This window comes from Staurois parvus, unplaced genomic scaffold (genome assembly GCF_062004578.1).
Source record: "Staurois parvus isolate SC_StPar_1 unplaced genomic scaffold, SC_StPar_1.0 ptg000184l, whole genome shotgun sequence".
Taxonomy (NCBI): Eukaryota; Metazoa; Chordata; class Amphibia; order Anura; family Ranidae; genus Staurois; species Staurois parvus.
The window spans coordinates 32257-44755 of NW_028317980.1; positions in this window are offsets into that span (position 1 = coordinate 32257).

Here is a 12499-nt window from a genome sequence, read left to right on the forward strand (position 1 = left end):
TTGTGTCCAACTTGATGAAGGCTTTCTGTAGGGAAATTCTGATGACACATATTGTGAGTAGTCCCTACCACCCACAAAAGTATGGCCTGTTGTCAGGGCAGGGCTGTAGCACGGACAGGTAGGCCTAGTGGCAGGGAAACGCACTGACCGACAACAACCACCACCAACAGACCGAAGTTCCTCAGGGCGCGGAGTCTAAGTCCCAGGCTGCCCTTCACCAGGGCCCCTGATGGTGGGGATGGACTTGACGCAGCCAGGAAGCAGGTCGCGGCCCCCGAGACACCCCGGCTGCGGTAATGGCTGCCGCCAATGGCGTGTAACTGGTAAGAATGACAATAGCGTAGTCTGGCAGGCCGGGTCGACAACAACGGGACAAAACGGTACAGAACAGTAGACAGAGAATCACAGGTCACGGGGCGGCTTCAGCAACGGAAGGTCAGATCGAAGGAAAACACAGAGAATGGTCTAGTCACAAGCCGAGTCAGATACCAGAAGAGTCACGAGAGTATACACAGAGCTGTAGCAAGACCAAGACACAAGTGCAAAGAGCATGTGCGGATCACAGGCTAATATGTACTCAGCCACACCCCTCTAGGGGATGGACCTCAGAGACCTGAAGGCATAAAAGATTCCCACCATGCTCAGCAGAAATCCAAGATGGATGCCAGCACATGGAGTAACAAAACCTCTGGGAAAAGGTAGGACCTTGACACCTGTTTAATTAAGCAAATGCTGAGGTTGTGAGGCTATGGCTATTTTAGCTATATATTTTTTTAATAGCATAAATATAGAATAATGACCATGTATTGGGTTAGAAGCTGGGCCTCCTCTATTCATGTGCTAATAAACCTGTTAAACGGTTTCATGAGCTCAGGACAGGAAATACTACAGGAAGTATAGGGAGGGAAAAAGACTTGAACAAGTCATGTGCTGAGGAACAAAGGGGCTGGTCGTTCTGTAGGACTTCATAGAAGGACCAGTCTGGAAGATTCCTGGCTCCTGGAAGATGACTCCATCATTAAGAAAAAACGAAAATAAGAACGTTATCTGGGGATGACACTAAAACTACAACCCAAGTTAAAAGTAGAACTATATATTTTTTTTTTATTTTGAATAGAGTAAAAAGGAGGGTTGTAACCCCTGTACGGTTTATTTTTACCATCTTTGTCCCATTGGGGAGTTTTCCCTTCACTTTCTGTCCCATAGCCAAACAGGAAGTGAGAGGAAATCCTTGCAAATGAAGAGAATCCCTTGAAGGCCCCCAGGTCACCAGAACTAGTGTCCCCATTGGAAAATTTGCCCTCTATTACTTTTCTAGGAACAACCAAAAATTTGGAATTTTCTATTACTTTCACTTTCAATGAGAATGTTAAAAACAAGATAAATAGAGAGGTTGAATCTCCCTAACGGGAGCACAGACAGCAACAACAACCTAATAGGTGTTCTAATTTCCACTCGATCTAAAACTGCCTATAGTTATACTTTAAAAAAGGATAAGTACAGCCAAAGCTCTTTCAGCTGTTTTTCTCCTATGAATCACAGAAGTGCAGTTCATTCTGCACTCCTGTGACGTGTTTTCAGCTGACAGTGGGCTGAAACCACGTCACTCAGCCGGTGGGGGAAAGATCTGACTTTGGGGTGGATCCCGACATCAGAGTATGGAGCGGCATCTGGCTCAGCCTCTCAGCGCTTCATTGGGAGCCTGAGCCAGCCGCTCCTTCCCCCTCAACAGCCCAGCGCTCCATTGAGCATTGGGGGGGGGCAGAGCAGAGAGCATTGACTGACAGTCACCGCTCTCTGCTCAGTGTGGCTGCGAGAACTCAGTGATGATCGGTCATGTGATCACTGAATTCTCACACTTCGATCCGGTGGGACATATGCAGCATCCACGTTTGCAAGTCTAATGGGGGTGGGGGGGGGGCTGAGAGCCAAACTTCTCTTAAGTAATTGTTAGTGTATCCCACTTGCATACATTATCCATGCTAATTCGCTAGGATAGCTTGTGCATGTGTACATTGTAGGCATATTTGTAATATCTGCATGGCTTGAACAGTTTTTCCTAGAATTGTAATAGTTTGTATGACCTCTGACATCAACAAGGCATTTTCGGCCTCACAACTGACTGGATATCTTTGTTGGACCATTCTCTGTAAATCCTAGAGAAGGTTGTGCATCAAAATCAGCAGTTTTCAAAATACTCAGACCAGCATGTCTGGTACCAACAACCATGCCACATTCAAAGTCACTTAGATCCCCTTTCTTCCCCATTCTGATGCTCAGTTTGAACTTCATGAAGTCGCCTTCCCCATGTCTACATGCCTAAATGCATTTGCAGTTGCTTCCATGTGATTGCTTGGCAACACAAATTGCCAATGAGCCAATTGAACATGTGTACTTAATAAAGTGGCCGATGAGTATGTTTTAAAATTACGGATCTGAACACTGCTACATTGGTTTTATTAAAGCCATTCACACATGTACATAAACATGAGCCGCTCTCAGATCCGCAACACAGAATCCGAAAATCTGCAATTGAGAACATGTGAATTACGTGCTTACGCATATAAATACATGTATACACATTTGTATGCGCGTCAATTAAGTCTAAACAAAAAGGACAAAATAAATTATCATAAAAGCAATTTGTGTACGCATAATCGTCTTCACACATCTATATGCAAGTATTTTATGGATCATCATGCAGGAACTTTTCTGCTAGGAAACACTTGTAATAACATTAGTAAAAATGTTTTACGGCCGTGTGAAAGAAGCTTATTGGCTGTTTCTCAGTCAATGAGGAGAGAGAGCTGAGAGCGACGCTGCTCTCATGCACATCGCTTCATCAAGATCAGGCTAATATAAGGGGGGCTGGGGTGGGGAGAGCAAAGAGAAGGTTTTTTACCTTAAAGAGTTACTAAACCCCAGACCCTGCATTCGCTATACCCGCTCTCCCCAGGACCCTGCATTTGCTATACCCGCTCTCCCCAGGACCCTGCATTCGCTATACCCGCTCTCCCCAGGACCCTGCATTCGCTATACCCGCTCTCCCCAGGAACCTGCATTCGCTATACCCGCTCTCCCCAGGAACCTGCATTCGCTATACCCGCTCTCCCCAGGAACCTGCATTCGCTATACCCGCTCTCCCCAGGAACCTGCATTCGCTATACCCGCTCTCCCCGGAACCTGCATTCGCTATACCCGCTCTCCCCGGAACCTGCATTCGCTATACCCGCTCTCCCCGGAACCTGCATTCGCTATACCCGCTCTCCCCGGACCCTGCATTCGCTATACCCGCTCTCCCCGGACCCTGCATTCGCTATATCCGCTCTCCCCGGACCCTGCATTCGCTATACCTGCTCTCCCCAGACCCTGCATTCGCTATACCTGCTCTCCCCAGACCCTGCATTCACTATACCTGCTCTCACAGGACCCTGCATTCACTATATCTGGTCTCCCACAGTACACAGAACATGGAAATGCAATTATTTTAGTAAATATAAACTGCTAAATACCTTTTTTCAATCAACAGTATATAGCAGTTTTCTGACTTCTATCAGTGTCCGCCCGTCACTTGTTGAAGCAGAGTATGAGTTTTGATTTTGCTCTGGCTGTCCTATGAGGCTGCATGACCCCTAACCCTCTGTCTGGACAGTAATGATTGGCCCTGTGCTAATCATATACACCCTCCCAAAGGAAGGGGAAAAAAAAAACAAAAAAAAACAACACTCTCTAGCCCTACACACTAAACTGAGCATGTGCAGAGTGACTCCTAGAGATCTGTGCCATCAGCAGATGGATTGGGAACAGCAGAAGAAGGGGAGGATCAAAGAAGACAGGATCAAACAACCTTTTTACACAATGCAGAGGATTAACGCTTTGGTTCCATAGTAAGTATAACAAGCATGCTTAACTGTATATACATTCTGATTTTACAGTTGTGGGTTTAGTAACACTTTAATGCATTAAAGGTATAAAACCTTCTAGCTTTACAACCATTTTAAATTGCCCTCATAGAAAAACGGTTACATAAAATGTATGGGAAGATGCTAATTAGGTAGACGCCAGCCACAACTAATTTACAAGGTCCAGAAGAGTAATAAAAAATATCAGATCAGCTAAGGGACATGTACATAATATCTATATCATATTTAGTAACTGACAAATTGTAATTTCATTCTGTTGAATAAACGTGGCAGTTGGCCAGCTGTGAAACCTCAATCATATGAAACCTCAATCATGTGAAATATAATTCTCTCTTCCACACGCACATTTAGGACTAGTTTACACTGCAATCCTCATGCTTCGTATGCGGTTCTGCATGAGTGTACATGCGTTTGTGGTGCACCTTGTATTAATGTGGTTGTAAACCTCAATCATGAAATATGAACAAAGCATATCCCTCTATAGTGTGTATTTCTCTCAATCCCGAGCACTAAGTGTCATTTCTATCTACCACCCTGTTCCTCTGCCATCTACATGGATAATTTGACAAGTTTTCCTGACAACAGGAGAACAACGGTGACATGGGAGGGACCTCTAGCAGATTGACAGCTTCAGATCTGTTCATGTGTGCGGTGTGAAGGGGGGGGGGGGGGTTTGAGTATGTCTCTTCCCTGCAATCAGCTCTCAGAGCTCTTCTCACTGATGTAACATTGGCTCCCTGCCCCCTTCTTTCCGCAGCTGAGAGATCCTGTGTAAATTCTGCACTTTGAATGAAAGTAGGGGAAAAGCAGTTATAGATAAACAGGTACAACTTATGTAGGAGGATTTGCTTCATCTCTGTGTATCACTTGAGGTCAGTCACTTCGCTGGGTAATTAGAATATAATCAAAAAGTTAATTTATTTCAGTAATTCAATTCAAAAAGTGAAACTCGGAATATTATAGATTCATTACACACAGTGATATATTTCAAGCATGTCCTTTTAATTTTGATGATCATAGCTTACAGCTAGTGAAAACCCAAAATTCAATGTCTCAGAAAATTAAAATATTGTGGCAAAGTTCAATATTGTAGACTCGTGGTGTCACACGCTAATCAACTAATTAACTCAAAACACCTGTAAAAGGGTTCCTGAGCCTGTAAATGGTTTCTCAGTCTGGTTCAGTAGGTTACACAATCACGGGGAGGACTGCTGACCTGACAGTTGTCCAGAAGACAGTCATTGACGCTCTGTACATGGAGGGTAGGTCACAAAAGGTCATTGCTAAAGAAGCTGGCTGTTCACAAAGTGCTGTATCCAAGCATATTAATGGAACGTTGAGTGGAAGGAAAAAAGCTGCACGAGCAACAGGAATAACTGCAGCCTTGAGAGGATTGTGAAGCAAAAGGCCATTCAAGAATTTGGGGTAGATTCACAAGGAGTGAACTACGGCTGGTTTCAGTGCTTCAACAGCCACCACACACATAGATGAATCCAGGACATGGGCTACAACTGTTGTATTCCTTGTGTCAAGCCACTCCTGAACCAAAGACAACGTCAGAGGTGTCCTATCTGGGCTAAGGAGAAAAAGGACTGGACTGTTGCTCAGTGGTCCAAAGTCTTATTTTCGGATAAAAGACAATTTTCCATTTCATTTGGAAATCAAGGTCCCAGAGTCTGGAGGAAGAGTGGAGAGAAATAGAATCCAAGTTGCATGAGGTCCATTGTGAAGTTTCCACAGTCAGTGATTAGTTGGGGAGCCATGTCATCTGCTGGTGTTGGTCCACTGTGTTCAAGTCCAAAGTCAGTACAGCCCTCTACCAGGAAATTCTAGAGCACTTACAAAGTGATTATAGACCTGTTAATGTAACATTTTATAGTTGGGAAGATACTGGAGAGTTTAATAAAAGACCACATAGAGGAGTTCTTGCTGGAAACAAATATTTTAAGCAACAGACAGAGTGGATTCATGAAAGACAGACGTTGTCAACCAAATCTGATTTCTTTTTATGAGGAAGTGAGCAAAACCTTGGACAGAGGGGTGGCTGTGGACGTGGTACACTTGGGACAGAGGGGGTGGCTGTGGACGTGGTACACTTGGGACAGAGGGGGTGGCTGTGGACGTGGTACACTTGGGACAGAGGGGGTGGCTGTGCAATGCCAAGCTGCGGTTTCTAAAGCAAGCAAAATCCTCTCTTGTATTAAAAGAGGTGAGGGAGAGAGAGGGAGAGAGAGGGGGAGAGAGGGGGAGAGAGGGGGAGAGAGGGGGAGAGAGGGGGAGAGAGGGGGAGAGAGGGGGAGAGAGGGGGAGAGAGGGGGAGAGAGGGGGAGAGAGGGGGAGAGAGGGGGAGAGAGAGAGATCATCCCCCCTGGTACAAATCATTAGTAAGATCTCATCTGGAATATGCAGTTCAGTTTTGGGCACCAATTCACAAAAAGAACATTGGGAAACTGGAGAAAGTACAGAGAAGGGCAAACAAACTGATAAGAGGCATGGAGGAGATCAGCTATGAGGAAAGATTAGAGGAACTGAATTTATGCTCTCTGGAGAAGGGGAGATTAAGGGGGGATATGATTACCATGTATAATACATAAGGGGGGATATGATCTCCATGTATAATACATAAGGGGGGGATATGATCTCCATGTAGAATACATAAGGGGGGGATATGATCTCCATGTAGAATACATAAGGGGGGGATATGATCTCCATGTAGAATACATAAGGGGGGATATGATCTCCATGTAGAATACATAATGGGGGGATATGATCTCCATGTAGAATACATAAGGGGGGGATATGATCTCCATGTAGAATACATAAGGGGGGGATATGATCTCCATGTAGAATACATAAGGGGGGGATATGATCTCCATGTAGAATACATAAGGGGGGGATATGATCTCCATGTAGAATACATAAGGGGGGGATATGATCTCCATGTAGAATACATAAGGGGGGGATATGATCTCCATGTAGAATACATAAGGGGGGGATATGATCTCCATGTAGAATACATAAGGGGGGGGGGGTATGATCTCCATGTAGAATACATAAGGGGGGGGTATGATCTCCATGTAGAATACATAAGGGGGGGGGGTATGATCTCCATGTAGAATACATAAGGGGGGGGGTATGATCTCCATGTAGAATACATAAGGGGGGGATATGATCTCCATGTAGAATACATAAGGGGGGGATATGATCTCCATGTAGAATACATAAGGGGGGGATATGATCTCCATGTAGAATACATAAGGGGGGGTATGATCTCCATGTAGAATACATAAGGGGGGGGGGGGTATGATCTCCATGTAGAATACATCAGTGGTTCATGTAGTGAACTCTGTAGAATTATTCACCTTGAGGTCATCACAGAGGACAAGGGGGCACTCTTTACATCTGGAGGAAAATAAATTTAATCCTCAAATACGGAAAGGTTTCTTTACAGTAAGAGCTGTGAAAATGTGAAATAGACTCCCTCAAGAGTTGGTTCTGGCCAGCTCAGTGGATTGCTTTTCAGATATTTATTTGTAATAAATTTTAAAACCATTTATCATTTTCCTTCCACTTCACAATTATGTGCCACTTTGTGTTGGTCTATCACATAAATTCCAATAAAATACATTTACGTTTTTGGTTGCAACATGACAAAATGTGGAAAATTTCAAGGAGGTATAAATACTTTTTCAAGACACTGTAAATAATTTTCCAATTTTCTGAGATACTGAATTTTGGGTTTTCACTAGCTGTAAGCCATAAACATCAAAATTGAAAGAAGGCAATGCTTGACATATATCACTCTGTGTGTAATGAATCTATAGAATATATGGGTTTCACTTTTTAAATTGAATTACTGAAATACATTAACTATTTGATGGAATTCTAATTTATTGAGATGCATCTGTATATACACACTAGATTGCCAAAAGTTTTGGGCTGCCTGCCTTTCCACGCACATGACCTTTAATGTCATCCCAGTCTTAGTCCGTAGGGTTCAATATTGCGTTGGCCCCGCCCTTTGCAGCTATAACAGCTTCAACTCTTCTGGGAAGGTCGTCCACAAGGTTTAGGAGGGTGTCTATGGGAAGGTTGGACCATTCTTCCAGAAGCACATTTGTCAGGTCAGGCACTGATGTCGAACGAGAAGGCCTGGCTCGCAGTCTTCACCCTAATTTCATCCCAAAGGTGTTCTATGGGGTTGAGGTCAGGACTATGTGCAGGCAGTCAAGTTCCTCCACCCCAAACTTGCTCATCCATGTCTTTATGGACCTTGCTTTGTGAACTGGTGTGTACTCATGTTGGAACAGGAAGGGGCCATCCCCAAACTCTTCCCACAAAGTTGAGAGCATGAATTTGTCCAAAATGTCTTGGCACGCTGACGCCTTAAGAGTTTCCTTTACTGGAACTAAAGGGCCAAGCCCAACCCCTGAAAATTGCAAGAGAACGTTGTTTATTCAGTAATGTGGCTGGGTGTTATCCTCATGGGACTTTTCTGCTAGCTACTCCTGGAGTGGGAATGGCACCCACTCAATTTGGGAAAGTTGCCAGAAACAGGGCTTAAGGCGGTAAGCCTGAACGCAGTCAGTGGGAGCCTTCCTATGCTAAAGGGGACGCGCTGACGCTGGGACTCTTGCCAAGGCTATATGGACTCATCAATTGGTCATGTTTAAGGCTTCTCCACGACCCCTTGTGCATTATGGTTCCGATGCGGCCTGTTCCTTCTGTCTTCCCATAGCTTTGGTAATGTATTAATTCTATGCTGTGACGCTGTCAAAAGATGTGTGTATTTCATGCTGTAATGCTCACATTATTCTTGGTGTGTTATTATGCAGATTGTGATGACTATAAGATATATCCTCCTGTGTGTCATGCAATAATAAAAGTGGAGGTTTTGACAGTGCAAGAACATTGCAGTTGGATTCTGTTATTTCTTGGAGTGCCGAGTGAATGCTATGATCTGCCAGGGCAGGTGTTCATCCGGTAGTGGGTCTCTCACATGCTTAGAATCATGGTGTAAGTGCTGGTTAAACGTACCTGTGTATCGTGGGTGTGACTAGCTATGTATTGTGTGTGTATATGACTTGCTTTTGGTTATTGTGTCCAGCATTGCATGACACCCAGACACCTCCATAGGATTGCCAGTCAGAGAAGCAAGATTTGTCACTCCAGAGAACACATCTCCACTGCTCTAGAGTCCAGTGGCAGCGAGCTTTACATCGCGGCATCCAATGCTTTGCACTGCACTTGAGGATGCAAGGCTTGGATGCAGCTGCTCGGCCATAGAATCCCATTCCATGAAGCTCTCTATGTACTGTTGTTGTGCTAATCTGAAGGCCACACCAAGTTTGGGGGTCCTTAGCTATGGACTCTGCAGACAGTTGGCGACTTCTGCGCACTGTACGCTTCAGCATGTGCTGACCCCGCTCTGTCATGTGACGTGGCCTACCACTTGGTGGCTGAGTTGCTGTTCCCAGTTGCTTCCACTTTGTTATAATCCCACTAACAGTTGGGCGTGGAATATTTAGTAGCCAGGAAATGTCACGGATGGACTTATTGCACAGGTGGCCACCTATCACGGGACCACGCTTGGAGTCACTGGGCTCCTGAGAGCGACCCATTCTTTCACAAATGTTTGTAGAAGCAGTCTGCATGCCTAGAAGCTTGATTGTATACACCTGTGGGCATGGAGGGGATTGGAACACCTTAATCCGATGATTTGGAGGGCTGGCCCAATTATTACTATTTTTTACACATTTGCTTGTGGTATATGCATAAATGTTGGATTTTTTTTTAAACACATAAAAAGCACCACAATGGTGTAAACCAAGCTCATTGAAATACAATTTTTCTTGCTAATCCATTTGTAAACACATGCAACATCTGGTGTACACAAGCCCTAAAGAAAGGATTGAAAAAGGTTACAGCTCTTGTAAAATGTTTACTTCCATAATAAGTGTCATTGAGCTCTGGGACTAATGATGATATTTGATAAACACACCAAAGAGTTATTAAATCAGATAAATAGTTACAGAAGAGTGATGTACAACGTAAATATTTAGAGGCACGGCTCTGCTCTGCAATAAATCCCGCAGGATACAATAGTAGAAAGTTTGTTCCCACAGCCGTCTGGCTACACAGGAAAGGTCAGAGGCCAGAAACCGTCTCCTCGAACTACAGAGTGCCTCTCGATCCTCCACCCAATGGGCAACAAATCCACAGAAAATAAATAAATAGCTGCACATAAAATAAAAAAGCACTACCAGCAGAACAACCTGCGTATTAATTTGTTAAAAGTATTTTAGTTCCTTTACAGTGCTCTATAATTAAAGTGTACCTGTCACCTAGGCACGTGGAAGCTGCAATTTAGTGGGAGGAACTCATATGCATGAGAAAGCAGGCCGTCGATCAAGAGGGCTTGTTGCGGTTTTCAAGCCTTATTGATATAGCTCGCTCTCAGAAAATGCATTGGCGCCATTCGTTCGCATCAGTTAGAGGACCACTACACAGATATTTAATATTCTGGTAGATGGCGTGTTAATCATCTCAAGGGTGCCGGCAGCAAGATCTGTGAATTTGATGAACTTCCTAACCATGCTGGCTGCTTATGTGCACAGAAAACTGTTGTGTGTGTGTGTGTGTATTTTGCGTTCCCAGGGTCCACCCTTCAACACGATAATGAAAAGGTTAAAATAAAACCGTTCCATTTTCTTTAAACACCTTATTTTAATGATGCCATCACTGGGTCTTTATGCTTCCCTATGCAACACACGCAGATCATGGTTGGTGGGAGGGGCCAGCAGGGTGCTGTGCATAGCTTTCTGAAAACATCACAGCACCCTGCCTCAAGGAGGAATCTCAAGAGCCCTCAGCCCTGGTGAAAGCAGTGGGCTACCTCTGGAGAGGAGCTATGCACATATCAATATGCCTTGATGGGTGGAGATCGGATTGGAGGAGTAGGCGTTCCTTGGCAGACTCTTTTTGCATTGCCAACATGTGATGCCGAGCCTCCATGATTGAAAAAACTGAAACCCAATGAATGTAAGGGGTGGGCTAGAGACATGCAGCCTGGGGTGGAAATGGGCTCAAATTTGCTGCAGCTCCTTATGCACATTGTGAGAAGCTCAGAGTGTGCAGTGAAATCAGAGTAAGTATACTACTCAAAAGAAATGAAAGGAACACTTTTTAATCAGAGTATAGCATCAAGTCGGTGAAACTCCTGGGATATTGATCAGGTCAGTTAAGTAGCAGAAGGGGTTATTCATCAGTTTCAGCTGCTTTGGTGCTAATGAAAATTAAGAACAGGTGCACTAGATGGGCAACAATGAGACAACCCCCAACACAGGTGGAGGCCATTGACATTTTTTTCCCTACTGATCTTTTCTGACTGTTTTTCACTAGTTTTGTATTTGGCTAGGGTCAGTGTCACTATTGGTAGCATGAGGCCATACCTGGACCCTACAGAGATTGCACAGGCAGTCCAACTCCTCCAGGATGGTGCATCAATACGTGCCATTGCCAGAAGGTTTGCTGTGTCTCCCAGCACAGTCTCAAGAGCATGGAGGAGATTCCAGGAGACAGACAGTTACTCTAGGAGAGCTGGACAGGGCCGTAAAAGGTCCTTAACCCATCAGCAGGACTGGTAGCTGCTCCTTTATGCAAGGAGGAACAGGATGAGCCATGCTAGAGCCCTACAAAATGACCTCCAGCAGGACACTGGTGTGAATGTCTCTGACCGAACAATCAGAAACAGACTTCATGAGGGTGGCCTGAGGGCCCGACATCCTCTAGTGGGCCCTGTGCTCACTGCCCGGCACCATAGAGCTCGATTGGCATTTGCCACTGAACACAGAATTGGCAGGTCCACCACTGGCGCCCTGTGCTTTTCACAGATGAGAGCAGGTTCACCCTGAGCACATGTGACAGACGTGAGAGGGTCTGGAGAAGCCGTGGAGAACATTCTGCTGCCTCTAACACCATTCAGTGTGACCGTTTTGGTGGTGGGTCAGTGATGGTCTGGGGAGGCATATCCATGGAGGGACGCACAGACCTCTACAGGCGGAAAAATGGCACCCTGACTGCCATTAGGTATCGGAATGAAATCCTTGGACCCATTGTTAGAACCTACACTGGTGCAGAGGGTCCTGGGTTCCTCCTGGTGCACGGCAATGCCCGGCCTCATGTGGTGAGAGTATGCAGGCAGTTCCTGGAGGATGAAGGAATTGATACCATTGAATAGCCCCCACGCTCACCTGACCTAAATCCAATAGAACCCCTCTGGGATGTTATGTTTCGGTCCATCCGACACCGCCAGGTTGCACCTCAGACTGTCTAGGAGCTCAGTGATGCCCTGGCCCAGATCTGGGAGGAAATACCCCAGGATACCATTCATAGTCTCATTAGGAACATGCCCCAACATTGTCAGGCATGCATACAAGCTCGTGGGGGCCATACAAACTACTGGAGAACCATTTTGAGTTGCTGCCATGAAGTTTCCGCAAAATGAACTAGCCTGCTACATATTTTTTCACTTCCGATTTTCGAATTCAGTCCTCTGTAGGTTGATAATTTTCATT